The sequence below is a fragment of the Euprymna scolopes genome, chromosome 22, assembly GCF_053919585.1.
Source record: "Euprymna scolopes isolate OS-2025 chromosome 22, ASM5391958v1, whole genome shotgun sequence".
NCBI classification, from domain to species: domain Eukaryota; kingdom Metazoa; phylum Mollusca; class Cephalopoda; order Sepiida; family Sepiolidae; genus Euprymna; species Euprymna scolopes.
Window position 1 is genome coordinate 112,859,580 of NC_136503.1, and position 19,848 is coordinate 112,879,427.

The following is a 19,848-nucleotide window of genomic DNA, read 5'->3' on the forward strand; positions in this document are numbered from 1 at the left end:
CAGGACAAATGGTCGGTTAAAACCAGAAGTCCTCATGAGGTGACTTAATAAATGATTGTTTTCCACAGAAGAAACCAATCCTTATAAATAAATAAATAAATCCATATATAGTCTCAGACAAAAAAAAAAAAAAAAATTATCATTTAATAAAATTTTCCTTGGTATTTTGTGGTTTTCAAACAATTTTAATTTATCTATGAAATTTCTAAGATGTGACAAGTCTTCTATTTAAAATTTGCGTCAACCAGCGTAATGTACACATTAAATCAGACCGACTACCATCGTCAATAAGAACAAACGTTTTTTCTCCACTCCACGAGGGCTTAATTTCAATGACTTTAACATCTAAAATGGGAAAAAACGAAAAAAAAAAAGAACATTCAAAGCAAGTCTTTAACTGTTAACACCGAAAGTCTCAGACAAAAAAAAATTATATCATTTAATAAAATTTTCCTTAGCATTTTCTGGTTTTCAAATTTTAATATATCCACATATATATATATAACTTTTTAAAACAGTTTATAATAAATTTATGTTTAGAGAATTAACGGAAAGTGGTCAACTTCAGCGCAAATGCATTATTCCGACTTTCAGTCACTGATTAAACTGATTGTTTATGCGCAGTGACTTAACATTTATTCAATTTCCGTCAATTCTTGTGTTAATTGCTAGTGGCCTCAAGGTAGAATACTAGCCTATGAAGTTGAGTGATTTTTGAAATTGGGTTTAAATCTTCAGACCAGCAGTGATGATTACTTCCGACACTGATGATATCTGTAGATATAAAAATATTTAATAATTATATAACATTTGAATAACGCCGAACCTAGTGGCATTACTAATTGTTGAGGGTTTGTTTTGTTTTTGTCTTTCTCCTATAGTTAAAACAAACCATTAAAGAAAATTTCAAGAGAAAACAAAACAAAATACACACACACATAAATAAAACTATTTATATATATATATATATATATATATATATATATATATATATATATATATATATATGGTTTTATGCAATAAATATTTTGAAATAATGCCAAGTGATATTTTCTAGGATTGATTTCAGGTTAATATTAACGCTAGCATATGAGCAAAGCAATAATATTTCATAATTTGATCCATTATTTTAAAAATGTTCGGTTTTAAAATTTAGTTTTATTTTCGTGTGAAAACGAATGAACTCTTGGACTTCCACTATTCACATTCATCCTATTGTAATTTCTATGTCAAAACAAATGCGGTCACTTCATCAAAAGAAAATCCAGTTCTTATATATAGTGGATTATGCAAAAAAACATTTTTAGAATTGTTCATTAGGAGGAAGGCTCAGTAAGTATTTGTTTACATAAGACTTGAAGACAACGATACTGAAGTCAGCTTGGGAGTACCTTCTTGCATTTTGTTTCATAGATAAAACAGTCTCGGAAAGAAACTTTGTCGAACGTTCTGCTTGGTCTTTGGTACACAGAGAGAGGAAGTTCTTGCTGTGAATGTTTTCCAGAGGTGGAGGACAAAGGATTAAAGGTCAGTGGAGCACCTACCATGAATGTAGCAATATAGTATAGCGAGATTAATAACATCTTTTTAACACTTATCCTCACTTTTTTGGGGGGGGCTAAATGGGAGGTGGGGGGATGATGAACTTAGTCATTTTTTTTTTTTATGTCTCATTCACTGTGTGTGCACTCACGGTGGACCATGCATGCTTCACTGGTGTTCATTTTTTTCAGTATACATACATAATACCTGCCAGCCACTTCTCACAGGTGAACGGGAACAACTGCCCAAAACACGACCCTTCTTTCTCTCCCTATCTCTGTCAAATGCGGGGGGGGGGGGCTCAGCTTATCCACTACTAGCGCCTAACTACTTCCTGTTTGACACAATATTCTACAACTACTAACTTCCAATGTAATTTTTCATTATTGTAGCTATACTCTAACTTAATGTGAATTATTTATTTTTTATTTACACCTGCTAAATACTTTTACAATTTAAAAATCAAACAACAGTGGCCATAAGAAAATGCTCCCTGAAAAAGTATTACAAATCGTCCCTATCCTTGCGCCTGTTTCACAAGTACATATATACATTATATATGGCACAATCACGTTGACACACCGGTTCTCGCCAGATCACCGAAGTTAAGCAGTGTTGAGCCTGCCCAGTACCAGATGGGTGACCATTTGGGAAGGCAAGGCGCTGTATGTATTGTGAGGTAAAATATCAGGTTGAGAAACTGGCACAGTCTATCCTTCTCTCGAGGGTAGATGGGCCTCTCTTAAGCCGTGGTAGGCAACCCATCTAGTGATGAAGTCACAATAAAAAAAATACCCCTGATCGCCCTGGCGAAGCATCAAGTATTCAGCTACCAACAAGATATGAATTACACTATAAACTCATGTAGGGAGTTCAATCTCAGCTACGGCCTCACTGGATGGATGGATTTACAAGTACATTTATGGAATGTGCTCTGATGAACTCAGTCTTTTTGCCCCCTCAGAAGTACATTCTCCCGACTAACCTGACAAACAGCAAAATCCTGCCCCTTCACTGTTGAAATCCCTAGATGTTGGAAAGCCTTCTTTAATAGTTACTTCCCTCGGATTGCTAAACTTTGGAACTCCCTCCCTGTTTCCTGCTTCTCTGACTGTACTAACCTCCAGAAGGTTAAATGGAATATGAAAGAGACATCTTACTATTCAACTCCCCATGGTCCGCTGTCAGACATGATCCTAAATAGTAACCCTTTACGTGTCCAAGTGGTAATAGGCTTTGTTTGGGGGATGAATATGAGTAAAATAAATAAAAATCGGATGTCATGAATCAAGCAGACTTTTACCGTTTGTGACAATTGTAATTTCAGGATCAAGTGGTCAGAACTGATCTGGTCAAATTTTAGTTACTCATCTTTTAAACCGATAATTGCCCCTTTTGATTGCAATTTAGAAGCGAGACATAAGGGATCAGTGTTTCGCAAGTAGATAATCCATCAAATCCAACTTGATTTTCACAAAGCACTGGATTAAATGGGATTAGAAAAGATTAGTCACAAATTGTTCAAACCGATTTGAGTTCATCTCAGTTAGATAAAAATTAATTTCTGCAATTAAATAAATCTTATCTAAATAAATTTGAAAAATAGGCACACTTCTCGTGCTAATGGTCAAAATACCTTATTTCAAGTTAATACAATAAGAACAACGTATGCGTTTATATATCTATTTACTTATCTATAACATAAATCTCACCTGTCTTTAAATGTATGTATGTTTGTATGTCTGCCTAAACCTTTCGACAGAGGCAATGGATTTTAACGAGATCAGTATTGTTTTGAAGCTCGACCCTTCAGATCAAAAATATCGAAAAATTGTCTAAAAACATTCCTTCATCCTCAACAGGGCATTTTTCTACAGAGACGGGCTGCTTTTTTCACCGATATTTTCAAAAGCTATCCCCTCTTTTCGATTAACTAGCTTTAATTTAAACATTCGTCACTTCCGGTTTTGCCGTGCGTGCAGCAGCAAAGACGTCACTTTTTGTTTTTTAACGTTCTTTTCCTCCTTCATGGTACAGGTCTGAGCCTGCCTGCCCACTACCACTTTTTTTTTTTTTTGCTCAACACACCTCTAAACACCCGGACAACGCCAAGCACCCAGGCTAGTATATATATATATATAAAAGGCACTTTATGCACGTGAGTGTGAGTGAGTTCAGTATGAACTCCGAAATGGCTAGGCCGGTTTTTATGAAATTTAAATATACTTTATACGTCTGAGAGAGTTCTTAGATAGATTTTGCATCTCTCTTTATATGAATGCGTCTGATAAGTATCGAAAATTGTTAATCAATCAAAAAATCCGATTAAAGAAGGAGCAGTCCGATTTTGAACAATCCTAACATTACGAATCCATTTGAGAAGTTTTATAACTGCACAAGCAGATAGGTCCGACATATAAAAATGAACAGTAGGTTCTTTGATAAAACAGGAGTGCATTCCAAATAAATGTTTGTTTAGAACACAATTGACCCAATTGATTGCTACTTTCATTTTAAACTTTAATTCAAGCCATTATATAACAATATTTTTATAAATTCAACAGTAAGTTCTCTACAGTGCAACGTTGGACTAGGTCACTGTAGAAAGGCATGTGAAGCCTCCTCTCCTAGAACTGTAATGGGTCCCTAACTAGAGCAAGCAATCAATCGATTTTATTGAAAAATGGGCAATTTCACAGATTTTGATGACAATAAAAATATAGCGTGGAACATTGGATCCTGAGCAATGTCAGGTCTTCCTGCTAGTTTACACACACACACACACACACACACACACACACACACACACACACACACACACACACACACACACACACACACACACACACACACACACAAAATGTGTATCTTATCGATTTAGTGCCATATTTTTATATAAAAATAAATGAATTGCTCAATTTTCTAAATGTTTAATCCCATATATCAAGTAAAATCGTCCAAAGTGTTCATATATAAATACTTAATAGCTACCTATATATTGTATATACCTAATTCTTTTTTTATTTATGGAAAATATTGACCTATTTTCTTTTAAAATTTAATTTCCATTTTTTTTATCGATGACATATTTAATCCTATTGGTATTTTCATTTTGCTTAGTGATATTTCAGAAGAGTGATGAAGGGGCTGTTTTTTTACTTTACAGTCATAAGTCATCCCACTTTCATTCAATTAAGACATTTTTATATACATTAGTTCTTGCATCATTTATTTATTTATTTTATTTATTGTTTTTGGCCAACCATTTTTATTGGTAAATCAGTTGACTAAAAGTTATTTTTAGAAATTGAATAATTTTTTTTTCTGGCAGAGCATGGGAGGAAACTCAATGTTTTAAAAATGAAATGTTTAAGAACTATCTTTAGAAAAATCTTGCAAAATAGACTAAAATACAGATACCAGAAAGAGACTTTATCTTAACAAATCCATTTATGTGACAAGAACTTGCATGGTCTCATGACCTCTGTTCAGTCTGGAGAGAGTGGATACTCCTTAAGAGTGCTTGTATTTTTAATTGTGAAGCAAGGGTTGTACAGTCCTCAACAAGATCTCTTCTGAATCAGCACTGCTCGATTCCAGTGATAAGGAAAAAAATCAAGAATAACTTGGAACAATGCCGAGATAAGCAGAGATTACATACAGCACCTGGTATTTTTTAATGGTCACACATTTTAGTACTGAACAGGCTTATCATCGCTTAACTTTGGTAATCTAACAGGAATCAGTGTGTCACGTTTATGCTGTATGTGATTAGGTCACATATTGTTAGTATACCATTATTACAGTCTCTCAAAATGGAAAAAAAAAAAATTTTTAAATAGAAAAGGTAATTCACAACAGAGTAGATACTACACCACAGTTTTTTCAAATCAAGCATTAAAAGATAATATACTTAGTAGTTCAATATTATCGTATTGGAAAGTGATAGTGATCTAGTAGTTGACAACACAGACTTACAGCCTGGATGTCCGAAGTTTGAATCCAGTTCGTTCCACAAAATTACTTTCACTTAAGATGTTGGCAACCTTCATGTGGTCCCTCCCATAAGCCTAGATATCTTTTGAGAAAAGAATTCTGACTAGAAAAATATCTGGGAAACCGATGCTAGCAACAGAATCTTTGGATTCATATGATAATGATCATCATATTCAGTTTAACGTTAGTTTTACATGCTGGCTTGTGTTGGATGGTTTTTACAATTGATTTCTATACTAACTTATCTCTTGCCAGGTCTTTATTCATCTTTCTCTCAAATCCATTTCTATCACTTCATCCCACATTTTCAAGTTAACTGGGCCTGATACCTCAACTGCCATACTCAAGAACTCTCATCCATTTTTTTCAACATGACCATACCATCAAAGTCTCCTGTTCTGCACAACTCTCCATATATTACTCAGATCAAGCTTCCTCTGGGGTCCTCAACCCTCACTAGTTAGGTTTCACTTCCGTACATGATCACACTGCATGCATATACCTGATAGACGTTTTCCTTGGTCGATAGTGATAACCAAACCTATATTAATAATAGATATTATTTATTCAGTTTTTACAGAAGATATGAGCTTAGATTGTTATTTTTATTGTACACGTCTATTGTATAGAGACACTGCAGAATTGATGGCACTGCACACATTTTGAACTAATCTGTTAAGTGATTGGTTGTAAAACTCATCTCAGATGTATGTCTGCTGCAAGACCAATTTCTTAATCTTCCTGATTAGTAGCAGCACTGCTGGTTCCACTCATGATAACTTTCAAACAATAGAAAATACGCAGCAGGGTATTGTTGTAGTTCTTGCAGCAGATGGTCAGGTGCTTAATCTGCTTTTTTTGTTTCTTCATCCAATTAAAGAACATCTATTCAAGTGACACAGCTATATAGGCATAGTCTTCATCATGGGATGTAATATTTTTTTAATAAGAATTGTCAAATGAAAGAAAAACAAAATCTTTATATAAACAGAAATATAAGTAAAAGGGAAAGGTAGTTTGCTTAAAGCATTGCTGGTAAATAAATATGACAAAGTATAAGAAGGCTATAGCAATGCAAGGAAACGGGTGTTGATGTGACGTATGAACAAAAATTGGTGAACGAACGAAGGTCTTGTAAAGTTTTTTTTATATTCATAAATCTATTTATTTTCCAAAACAATCACAAATACAATCGTATATTTTCCATTTTTTTACGACATTCTTTGGTTTCTTTCTTTTTGAAAAAGAGATGATATTCTCAAAATATTAAAAGACATCCACGATTCCAGTTATTCCAAACAGTACGTCCATATTTACTGATTTGTATTTGTGATTGTCTTGGAAAATAAATAAATATACAAAGATAAAAAAAAAAATTAAACTCTATAAAACATTAGTTTGTTTGCTTATTTTTTGTTCATACGTTACATCACTTCAACACCCGATTCCCTGCATTGCTATAGCCTTCTCATACTTTTCCATATTTAACAATACAAGTATTTGAGTGACCTGCACAGTTGGGTGTATATTGCTGAAAGTTAGTGAAGAGAAGGAGTTGAAGTTTGGCTGCGAAAAGTATTTACTTGAGTCGTATATTTTCTAGTCAAGATATCAATTGTTATCAACTTACTGTTCATGTACCTTACTCAGTTGTCTAGTGGGCAGAGGCAGAAGAAAATACATCTTTCTTCCTTGGTACCAGGAAGCTCCATCTGACCTGCATAAACACTAACCAGAATGTGGAAGTAGTCTTTCATTAGTTTGATAAGAATTAGTACATCCTGGAGGCAGAGCATTGCCAGGACCATTGCGAAAAAGGTAGGTTCTCTCTACCGTGCTAGAAACTACTGATGCCCGAAAGTATCCTGTACCTCTATAAGGCCACCATTCGCCCATGTATGAAGTATTGTTGTCATATTTGGGCTGGTGCATCTGCTACTAGTCTCTCACTCCTAGACGGAGTTCAAAATAGAGTCGCCAACCTGATAGGTCCGGAACTGTCATCTAAGCTTCAGTCTCTGTCCCATCGACGAAGTGTAGCATCCCTCTGCCTGTTCTACAAGTACTTTAATGGTGAATGCTCTGACGAACTGCAAGCACTTGTACCCCCTCGACGTAAATACTCCCGACAAACCCGACAAACAGCAAAATCCCACCCCTTCACAGTTGAGATCCCTAGTTGTTAGAGAGCCTTCTACTCCAGTAGTTTCTTCCCCAGAATCGCTGGACTTTGGAATTCCCTTTCGAGTTCCTGCTTCTCCAACTGTACTGACATGCAGAAGTTCAAGTGTAACCTAAACCGACATCTTGCTGCCCAACTCCCCACATAGTACCCCTGTAGCTTATGTCTCTGATAGTAGTCCCCTACATCAAAGTGGCACTGTGCCTTGTTTGGGGTGTGTGAAAATGTAATAAAAAAAAATAAATAAAATGTAACCAAACCAGGGGCAAATTATAAGAATTTACACATATTTCCATATTGCCATTTGTATTCATGTACGGACACTCAAACAGGAATAATAGTGTAATATTTTGAGACTTTTCAATAACTAAGTTAGCTTAAAAATACCTTAAAGCAAAAACCAGATCTTATCTGATATAAGTTATGGGTACAGACAAGTTTCAGTTTCCAAAAAGTTAAGATAGACACTCATAAGAATATATATATAATAGAATTATAGATAAAACACATCTATATGTTGGTATATATATATTTTTTTTTTTTTGCCGATGTAATAAGGAAAAGACATCAATTGGGGGAGGTATTATATGCTCTTTATACCTGTGTATTTCGAAGCCTAATGCTTCTCATCAGAAGAGGAGCTAAGGGCTAAGCTGCAAATAGTTCAATGCAACATCTAGCTAGGGGGATAATTGGGGAATATTAAGGAATCTGGTATATAGAATGTGATGGCAATGGGTAGGGGGAGTATCCAGAGGGGGGAGGGGTTTGAACTAATGCATATGAATTTAAGCTGTACTAGGAACTTGAGAAATTTGGAATTATAAAGAATAGGGAATATGAAGAATATGGAGACAATATCATATGGAGACAATATAATATGGGGAAAAGATGACAATATGGAAGAATGAAACAAAGGGAGGAAGCTGTACAACGGAACTGAAGATATATTCCTTGATCAAAGAGGATAAATAAGGCTGGCCAAGAAAATATATTCTGAAAGTACATTACCATAAATTCTTGGATAAGTTTATTTCATCAAGGTTAGAAAACACATCGGCTGAAACGTTGTGCGAATAACAAAGTTAAGAATATTAATTCGACCAATGCAAAATATCTGTTGCTTTATTTCCATAATTTTCATCAGTATCCTCTCTATGGTTGTCATAAGTACATTTCAGGCGCATTTTTTGTTTGTAATCTTAAAATGATAAAACTTTGCTTGAATTTTCAAGCTCAGCATCATTTTGAATCTTCATAGTAATTTTTCATCAAAATCAGAGGTTGAACATTTTCATGCTTTAAAATAAATTAATTTTGCTGAATTGTGCATTTTATTTATGCAAACAAACTTATTGAGGAGAATATCTTTACTACTTGTTCTTCTCTTTAAGGCTAAAACATTAATTCCTTCACCCTCGACTGGGCACTTTTCTACAAGGAGGGGTCGCTTTTTCGACAATATTTTCCAAAGTCATTCTCTCTTTTCAATTGATTAGGCTTTATTTAAACCTTTGCCACTTCCAGTTTGGCGATGGACGCAATGGCAAGGACGTCACATTTTTTTTTTCACATTCTTTTCCTCCTTTTAGATACGGGTTCGAGCCTGCCTATCTACTACTACTTTTTTTTTTTTTTGCTCAACACACCTCTAAACACCCGGGCACTCAGGCTAGTGAATAATAGAATAAAGAGATAGAATACAAATATATATATATATATATATATATATATATTGTCATCCACATACAGTACTGGTTCGCTGTTTCACCGCTCATCAGTGTTGCTTGACAAGCAACTACCTAAAGACAGGATCGAAAACCGCCCACCCATATGACAGTCGGAGCTTCTAACCATTGCGCTATTCGGCTACTACTATGCGGGTAGTGAATTAACGATGTTTTGACATCGTCCAAATACCTAAGCTCAATTTGTTTACACAAAGAGCATCGAAACCCGACTGCCCATATGACAGTCGGAGCTTCTAACCGTTGCATTATTCGCAAATATACATAAAATTTTATGTTGAAGAAAAAAAAAAAATGCAGAAAAAAAAAAAAAAATCCTGAATACATTATTCGAATGTTTATCCATTTTTAAATTCATTCACTTTGAAAATACAGCATTTCTCAAAATAAACCAACTGCTACAAAATGATTCTTGAATTGGTGCGATTTTTTTTTTTCACGATTGAAAAAAAAAGAAAGAAAAAGAAAGAAAAGAGCTCGACTTAATCCCTCCTTAATCCTTTTCTTCTAACAAGTCACATCGAATAATGAAAAGAGCAGAAGATCACAGCAGAATTAGAAACAATAACGATTATAACAACAACAACAACTAATTAATGAGAATACAAGAGAAGACATTAGGATTCGTCCATTCAATCTGCACATTCAACGATGACAATTCTATTTTAAGCATAAGCAAATTAGACTGCTCGACAAAGCGTCTCACATCTATCTATATATCTATAAAAGTGAGAGTGAGTGAGTGTGTGTGTGTGTGTGTGTGTGTGTGTGTGTGTGTGTGTGTGTGAGTGAGTGAGTGAGTGAGTGAGTGAGTGAGTGAGTGTGTAACTCTCAACCTATATTCTCAACGAATTTTTTTGATCTTGGCCTTTTGGCCAAGATCAAAGTGTAGTATCTGTTCCGGCAGATACTGCACTTAAGATGGTTTGTACCAGTCAATGGAGGGGAGACCCTCTATACTGGGACAATTATTATTTTTGGTAACCAGAGTGACCCCTTTTAGGGGAGCTGGTTTTTACCTCACATTAAAAACGGCCTTGTGCCTAATTTGCTCTGTGGGGGAGCAAATAAATACCATCTGTTCCGGCAGATACTGCACTTAAGATAATTTGTACCAGTCAATGGAGGGGAAACCATCTATACTGGGACAATTATTATTTTTGGTAACCAGAGTGCCCCCTTTTTGCCTACTTTTAGGGGAGCTGGTTTTTACCTCACATTAAAAACGGCCTTGTGCCTAATTTGCTCAGTGGGGGAGCAAATAAATACCATCTGTTCCGGCAGATACTGCAAGCTATGACTAGCAAAGACCAGATGTGGGGGCAACCTCACATGCCTGACCTTTAACCAGCTCCCATTTCCCACCTCTCGGGAGCTGGTCCCCTTTTCCCTTCCCCCTCCCTTCACTCCTCACATTAAAAATCGGCCTTGTGCCTAATTTGCTCGGTGGGGGAGCAAATAAATACCATCTGTTCCGACAGATGCTGCACTTAAGATAATTTGTACCAGTCAATGGAGGGGAAACCCTCTATACTGGGACAATTATTATTTTTGGTAACCAGAGTGCCCCCTTTTTGACTACTTTTAGGGGAGCTGGTTTTTACCTCACATTAAAAACGGCCTTGTGCCTAATTTGCTCAGTGGGGGAGCAAATAAATACCATCTGTTCCGGCAGATGCTGCAAGCTATGACTAGCTATGACTAGCAAAGACCAGATGTGGGGGCAACCCCACATGCCTGACCATTAACCAGCTCCCATTTCCCACCTCTCGGGAGCTGGTCCCCTTTTTCCCTTCCCCTCCCTTCACTCCTCACATTAAAAATCGGCCTTGTGCCTAATTTGCTCGGTGGGGGAGCAAATAAATACCATCTGTTCTTCAGATGCTGCACTTCCATTTCTTGTTCTCTTTTGGTGGAGGAGCAGTCCTTCACGACTGAGACAATTTTTTTATTTTTGTACCTTTTCTCCACGTTAAAAAACGACCCTGGTGTCTAACTGTCCCGTGGGGAGACATTGTAAATCGGTACAGACTTGAAATTTGGTGTAAAAAAGATTCAGACATGTGAAAAACTTTTCAACCCATTTTCATCCGGAAAATGGGTTGCTAAGAGGTCAAAACTGAAAAATTGGTACGTGGAAGGCTACCGGATTTTTTATGTTTCTAACCATTTCACGACTACACATCTGCAGTCGTGAAATATGGCAGCTTACTTATGAGTTGGTGCCAAAACACTAAGTTATGTCAAGCTGGTGTAATGGTCATCTTATTTGACTCACTGTCTTTAGGTTTTCGTTTCGAGCTCAGCTTGAGTATCCCCCCCCCCACGAGATGTGAATTGTAGAAAAAACATAAAATTCGCATGTTCATGTTTCAGTTTCTTTCCATTTTTCTGCTAGTGTAACGATAGTTGCTTGGGTGCATTTAATAAGCATCTCAGATAAAATAGGAATATAATCTTACAGCTATCTTGAAACCAAAATTGTCTGATTTATTCACGGCTTCCTTTATGCCAGCTCGTTTGATCCGTTTGTCTATTGGTCTTTATCAATTTGTTGTTCACGTACCTTGTTTCTGTAGAAATGTGAACGCGCAGAACTCTTCTCGTTGACTTATCTTCCAACAATCACCTCTAATTGGTCATTGTGAAGTATAGTTAACAGTTTTTCTTTCCCTTTGCCGAGGCATCTATCACCTGCAACGTCTGTCATTCAACCCCACTGCCAAAACATGCAATCCATTGCATACTTATACAACGAGGCAAAAGATATATTTATGTTTTTTTTGGGGGGGGGGGGGCACCGTGTGTGTGTATATATATATATATATATATATATATATACACACACTCACATACCTAACTTTATATATAGAGATATATTAGCCTTTTCTTTGAAATAACTAAGAGGCTTTATATCATTTTTCAACATTCCTAAAACCAATAGATATTTGCTTTGCTTTTTCTCTTTTTCAAGAAGAGGAAAAGCTACGAAGTTAGAAAAACAAAAACCAAAACAAAAACAAAAGCAGTTAAGATGCAGATTGGCACTATTTTTAGCAACAGGCAAAATCTTTAAAGAAGGAAAGAAATGTTTGTTCACTATAAGCAACCCGAGGAGAGATTGAGGGAGATGAAAACATGTTAATGCCAATTGCTGACATTCGAGTCCTAATTGGTAACAGGGAGAGTTCTAATACTAGGTACGGGCAAAAATGGTGGAATAAAAATAGGAGGGGGTGCATAGTTTTGAAAGCCGATTTATCATCATTTTTTTTAAGGTTTCCGACTATTTTTTGATTGTATTTGAAAAGATAATTCCCACAAGGAAAAAAATATTTGTACACGTAAAAAAGTTACGAAAAATGTTTTAACGGTGAGCTAACAAATTCAGCTAAATTTTGAAATTAAATAAATTCATTGAAAAAATCCCTTGAAAGATAAATATTAGTTTTCTGAGTCTATTTCAAAGATAATTAGTAAAGTCCTAAAATACTGAATTAAGAAAAACAAAAACATTTTGTTTGTACCAAAAATAGCTTAATTAGCCCCCAAAAGTGAGTGAGTCTGCCTTTGCAGAATCTAAACAAAACGGAAGTCTCTAAACATGGATTATCCGGAAGCCCAAACTCTCAGAAAGTCAAAAGGCTGTCTGAAAATGATGTCAGGTAGTTAAAGGGAGGTAGGGGGTGCTGTTTTTCCCCCAGGCGTGTATCCATATATTCCTATCGTGAATGTTTGTATAAATTTTACCATTTTTTTAATGTGATTATTTTTCTATGTTCCTGTTTTAAACTAATTTTTTTATAATTATTGTTCAAGATTATATAAAAATTATGTTATGCTGAAAGTTTCATATGCATTCAAGCAAAGGAAATATTAGAATCTTGCATATAAAAATTAGGCAAAACCTGTAATCTAAAAAAAAAAAAAGTAGAAATATTTTTTGCAATTATTTTTTGTATGAAAATATAAAATAAACAATGCTTAATTCAATGATAATATCGGTGGTTCGAGAAAGTAATTTTTCTTCGAGTTATACCAAATTCATTAATACAGACTTTAGGGGCTTTTTTTCGTTATGTTCCTGTAAAAATTAAAAATTTTTTTTTTTTAATTGTTACAATTTACTTTGCTTTATTTTCATAAAAAGAAAAAAATTAATTTTTTTTTTTAATTGTTACAATTTACTTTGCTTTATCTTCATAAAAAGAAAAAAATTATTATTTTTTTTAATTGTTACAATTTACTTTGCTTTATTTTCATAAAAAATAAAAAAATTAATTTTTTTTTTAATTGTTACAATTTACTTTACTTTCATAAAAAATAAAAAAATTAATTTTTTTTTACTACTGAAAACCATAAATTTAGTAAAAGTATTATTTTGTTTAAACAAAATAATACATTTTCACTAAGATTTAAATAAAAATAATGGATTCATTATATTCCGCGATCATTATTTGATAAATATTGAAAATTTCATTAAAATTTGTTAATTTTCTGATTTTTGGTGAATTTTTAAGTAAAGGGAGGGGTCAAAATGTTTATACATTTTGAGCATTGGCTATTCATTTTGCATGTACTTATCTAATACAAGACCTTGGAAAAAATAACATACCTTTTTTGTCATTTTTTCAGTAAATCTGTCATCTGTACAAGATAAGTATTGATTTTACACCAGGTTTTACTAGTTACATACAACTAAATGATTATTTACTTTTTACAAAGATTTTCTACTTTTACGTTACGTAGATTTGTTGTGTTAAAAATTCAGATGTTAAAGAAAAAAAATCACTTGTTCGAAACATTGTTGTATTTCTTTTTTTACGCTTGAGAGTATATTACGAAAAAGAAATTATTTTTTGTAAATATCTTTTTAGGTAAGTTGTCGACCTTCAACGTAGTGTACTGTGACCTTTTTCTTCATCTTTTAGTTCTGGCCGTGTTGTAGACACACTGGCGATCGTTGATGGGGAGCACACAGGTCCATAAGTATAAAAATAAAATTAAACAAACAGGAAAAACACAAACACCAATGATTCACACACATGTCAGTTGAACTATAAGTGTCTGTGTGTGTGTGTGTGCATGGCCTCATCAACCATCTACACGCTAAGGCCAACATCTACGTCCTGCCGAGGCTGAGTGCGTCTATTACCATCAGTTCATCTCTCCATCTCCCTCGAGGGACCTTCAAGCAAGCAACCAACTGCCCTCCGCATATCAAAAATCCAACTACCCACCTCGGAATTCAAACCTCAACTAACTAAACATCCAAGTGACCTCCCCCGTCCAGTGTCGTTCTTATTGTTCCCCTGGCTCATAGTAACCCTCTCCCTAAAATGCCTACTGTCCCATCATTCTCTACCAGTCACCCTACCCAGTCGCTCGTCACACCCTGAATTAAACCCTACCCTTATTTCTCTTTGTCTGCATTAAAAACAAATTCCTATCCATTGTCTATTGATAAATTCTTTTATTACTCGCTAAATCTACTTCATTTTCTTTTGTCATCCTTTATTCACCCCCCCCCAGCACTCATTGACCCCAGTCGAACAGTGTTACACTGCGATACTTTCCAATGATGGACACAGATTTTCCGAATTGAATCGAAGTTGCTTGAATAGGGAATCATCACCATCAGCTGCAGCAATTAGTCATCATGTCATAGACAATTAATATTCTCTAAATTCAAAGTACATCTTATTCATGTTATTTGGATTATTCCAACTACTGATCTCATCTTTAGTGCCATTCTCAACGTTTCGGGTAATGTAACGTCCAACGTTCAGGTGTATCTTACCAAACTCTGGATTTGATTTGGTTGTTTTATTTTATGGTATATCAACTAAAGTTGGTGTTGCAATATTTTGACTGATAATGGGGATATGGTCCCTCCCAGTTGGGAGATTCTGTTTATAAATACTGCTGCTAGGAACTGACGAATCAAATTAATTCACGTTCTGCTACCAACCAATCAGAAACCAAAATTGCTCCATAAAAATTAAACCTTTTTTATAGCAACCTTGCATATGTTTTCTTCGTGTCAACACGGGAAGAACCTTTTGCTCTTTGGCTGCAAAATCATAAAGTCCGGAACCTGTACAAAACAGCTGTCTACTGAGGACTCTTCATCTCCAAGACAACTAGCCATCGAAACTCTTCTGAAACTAAACATGATTTCCAACTCAAGAGTTGGGATGCTTAATTGAAATCGAGAATTGAAAAATTTGGAACTTTTAGGGATATCAGAATCGTGTTGGATTGTGTAGTGGACTTTCGGTCAGCGTTCAAGTTGTGGATAACTTGACCAAGACTAAAGTTACTTCTCATGAAAGAGGAGAACTATTTATGGCACAATGGAAGATTCCATTTTATTTTGTGAACGATCCCGGGCAACACTCAATTGCCTTGCTGACTCCATTTATTTGGTTGATGATGCAACCAGACTGAGTTAGCGGATTTGGGATTGATAATATTTTAATAATGATATTGTTCTGCAAAAAAAAAAAAAAAAAAAAAAAAAAAAAATTGATTTCAAGAGAATAGTACGAAAAGGTCTTTTGGCTAAAATTGGGAGCAGAATCTGACCTTGAAGTCAACTTCCAAGGATGGTCTGTGTAAGAATAAATTTGATCGAAATTTACTTCGATACGAAATTATGTACAGCACAAATCAGAAGAAAACGGGATATGCCGTAACGATCCCTGATTGGCTAGTTTGGACTGGGGAAGTTTCATTCCCCACCCATTCCCCAAATACATAAGCTTATGCACGAGCGATTTTAAACCAGTTAAGCAGTGGAATCGAGAAGAACTGGCTAGGATTGAGCTGAACAAAAAGCCCCTGGCCGCTGGGAATTATGGCGACTTTGAAATACCGCTATCAATCTCTCTTGTAAACTGAATAATACAGTCGTCACATATCGTGCTTTGCACAAAAAATAGATTTGTGTTTAACGAAAAACGCTCACTACTGATAATCTTGCTCAACATTACCGGGACAAAGGCTTTCGCTCTATCCCTGCATCTACAGACTGCTGGTGATAACATAAGCAAAGAAAAAGTCAGATTCACGTAATTGTGGCTGTAAGTTTGGAGATTTACAATATATGAAAATTGAATTCGGAATTATGGGTGACTGTTCCTAAAGGTGAGAGCAATGTTGATCGCAGATGATGTGACACTTGTTGAACTGTGGACTCTGAAGTGATTTTATTCAAACTGCCTATACAATTATTTTATACAGTGACATATTAGTACAAGCGCTATCAGTCGCAGAAGATGTGATATGTGTTGACTATGGACTCTGAAGTGACTTTATTTCAACTACCTATACCTCTATCTGTCTACAGTGATATTATATTAAAACTTAGTAGTTATAGAGTTTCTGTTAATATAATTTTTATAAAAAAGAAAACTAACGACTGGAGTTTTTTTTACTTGTTGCTTCTATGAAAGAGTTTGCATTGATACCAGACCAAATGGTCATCTTCAGTTATTTTTCAGGAACCAGTTATCAACTCTGAAAGAGGGCTGTGGCCTGCAAATAAACAAAAACAATGACAACATGGCATGTGACTGCACCGATCTCCCTGAATTCTCCAGTTGAAACAGAATAACCAGAATCCCTCATCAAACTGTCCCAGTGCAGACGATCAAGGCCAAACTGACATGTTCTGAGACTTGTTCTGGGTGACCAGAATAACCGTTGAACTTTTTTTTTTTGGGGGGGGGGGCGTTCCATAATCAGAAAAGCCTAAAACGAACCCATATACCGGCATATCTCCCCCAAGGTGGAGTGTGTCGAGTTGTACAAGCAAGATATGATCCTTTCTGATAATTATCTTCCTCTCAGATAACGTGAAAGCCCCTATCCTTATGTTAAGAGTAGCTTTCTTATGTGCTTGACTACGGCTAATTATCCAGTCAACTAGACAACAGAAACCGGAAATCAAAAAGAGCAGACAATCTTGATTATCGCACATTTTGTAGTATTTTGGAGATCAAAGTTCCTCAAGGTCATGTATGACATGAAAAGAAACTGGAATCTTGGGAAGATTTCCACCATTTCAGCAATTATACGAGCAACCGGACTCATGGCAAATATACCTCGTGAACTAAGTGCAAGAGAGATACAAACAATTGCACTTAAAGGGACGGTAGAATCTTCAAAAGATCTCCTGGTTGAAATGGAGAAGATAGTGGGTAAATATCTGGCATCTGGTAGGATGCCCCATCCCCAGCTAAAGCAGAATGATTAAAAAAAAAGAAAAAGGATCCAAGAACATTTCATTATGATGCATCCATCACGAGATCGGTACCACAGCTAGTTTTATCCAATAAATAAAAAGCCGAAATAGGAATACTTCCACAGTCAAATCTTTCACCAAGTTCTTCCATAGACATTTTTTGTTTGCGCTGACAAAAATAACAAGTGTTCGTACAATCTCCAATACAGCAATCTATTTACTTGCAAGAGACGAGAGATTGGCTCAATAGAAATCTATTGCTTTGAGGCCCGCCTACCACTCCATGCACATACACGTACGCACATAACACAAAGCACGACTCACAAATTACAGTAAGTAAAAGACGGGTTTCCTGTCTGTATATACAAAACACTGCACCAATTCTGAAAACGAGGCTGACATATTGATTATCCGAAAGTGAGTTGGGCCACCCGTGAGGATAATGGCGACAAAATTGGCAATCGCCCGGCTTTCTGTTTCGGAAAGTAAGTGTGTGTGTGTGTGTGTGTGTGTGTGTGTGTGTGTGTGTGTGTGTGTGTGTGCGCACGCGCGTGCACGCCCCAAACGTCCGTTTATTGCTCTACCTCCACGACTGCTTCCGACCCATCACAAGAATGAGGTTTTGCATCTGATATATAATTTTACTCTATCTTGGCAATATCTCTGTTTATAAAAATCAGGAAATTTACTGCGCTGGCATTAAAACGCTTTAAGAAAACAAAATTACTTACCTCCTTGCCAGGTGTCAAGATACAAGGTCAGATGTTGTTTTGATATGTGGACACACAAGAAATAAATACACTTTGGCCTACAAAAATGCCTGAGCAGCCCTGTTAACATTGCCTGATAGGAGCACTTCAGATTATTAGCAATAAACTCCTTTTCAGATAGAAAAAAAATAGATAAAGCCTGGAAAGGTAGACCTTCTAGAACTGAACAGAAATCATATCCCTAGCACGACAGGAATAACGCTACTGTTGTACTGATTGTTGAAGACGTATCCTCAACCGGTCAGATATGGTTTCAAGAAGCCAACACACTTGGATGAGTATTTATCTCTCTCTCAGTGAGAAATATAACAAGAGTCAGAAAGTGAGATTGAAAAGTTAGCATCCCTGAAGAGGGGCATTCTGACCTGTAAAAGTACCTAGGCAGCTCTAGCTTTCCCCGGTAGCCGCGCTTCAGGCGATTAGCAATAAACTCCTTCTCAAAGAGAGAAGGCAAAGCCTGGGCGGGTGGACCTCCTAAAACTACACAGGACCAACAATCAACAAGAAAAAGGCCATTTCAGAAATGGCGAGGACTTGGTTTTAATGCCGAGGAAAAATGTCCTAAAAGTCTAGTGCATTCTAGCATACAAAACATGCTTGAGCAGCCCCGTCAGCATTTTGCCGGTAGGAGGTGTCTCAGGCGATTAGCAATGCGCTACTCTTTTCTCAGAGTAAAGGTAAAGCCTGGGAAGGTAAACCCCCTTGGACGGAACAGAACAATATGTAAACACGACAGCAACAAATCCACTATAAGATGGATTTATATTATAATTCTATGGTAACTTCATTTAATATACAAAATTAAAGTCCAGTCGTTCTCACAAGATGAGAACAGTAGTCCGATGAATCCAAATAATACGAATAACAAAACCATCATCTAAAAAACTCAGAAACATAAAAGTTCAGCTTCTTGATGAGTTAAGTGCTTGAAATAAGCTACTTTGCATACGGATTTACAAAATTATATCTCATTAATTTACTATTCTTCCTTTTTATTTTCTAATGAAAAAGAAAATTTCCTTATTACACAAAGTTCAACTTGAGAAAATTTTGTTATTAGATCGTGGACATAAAAATCAGCATTTTGAGCGAAAAGAATATCTGACATTTTTCAGGTCAATTTATTTACTTCCGGGTGTTGGGATCTGGTTCAGGTTTTTGTTATACTGTAAATTATAAGCATTGACGTCATTTAGGAAATTATTCTGGACAGATAAAATAATTTCTCAAACAAGTTAAATCGAATCACTTTTTTTTTTTTTTTTTTTTTTTTTTTTAGAATAAAAAAGACCAACATTGCACAAATACCGATTGATAAACCAAAATCAAACATTGATTTTGTAGGATGAAACTATCGATGAC

General features: G+C 35.7%; 1 long non-coding RNA gene and 1 pseudogene across 4 annotated transcripts in view; one reads left to right on the forward strand and one right to left on the reverse strand.

Moving 5' to 3' along the window:
- LOC145243654 (uncharacterized) overlaps positions 1-19,848 on the reverse strand; it is a 455,606-nt gene that overhangs the window by 396,304 nt on the left and 39,454 nt on the right. The window lies entirely within an intron of this gene.
- Positions 10,324-10,536, forward strand: LOC145244187 (U2 spliceosomal RNA; annotated as a pseudogene).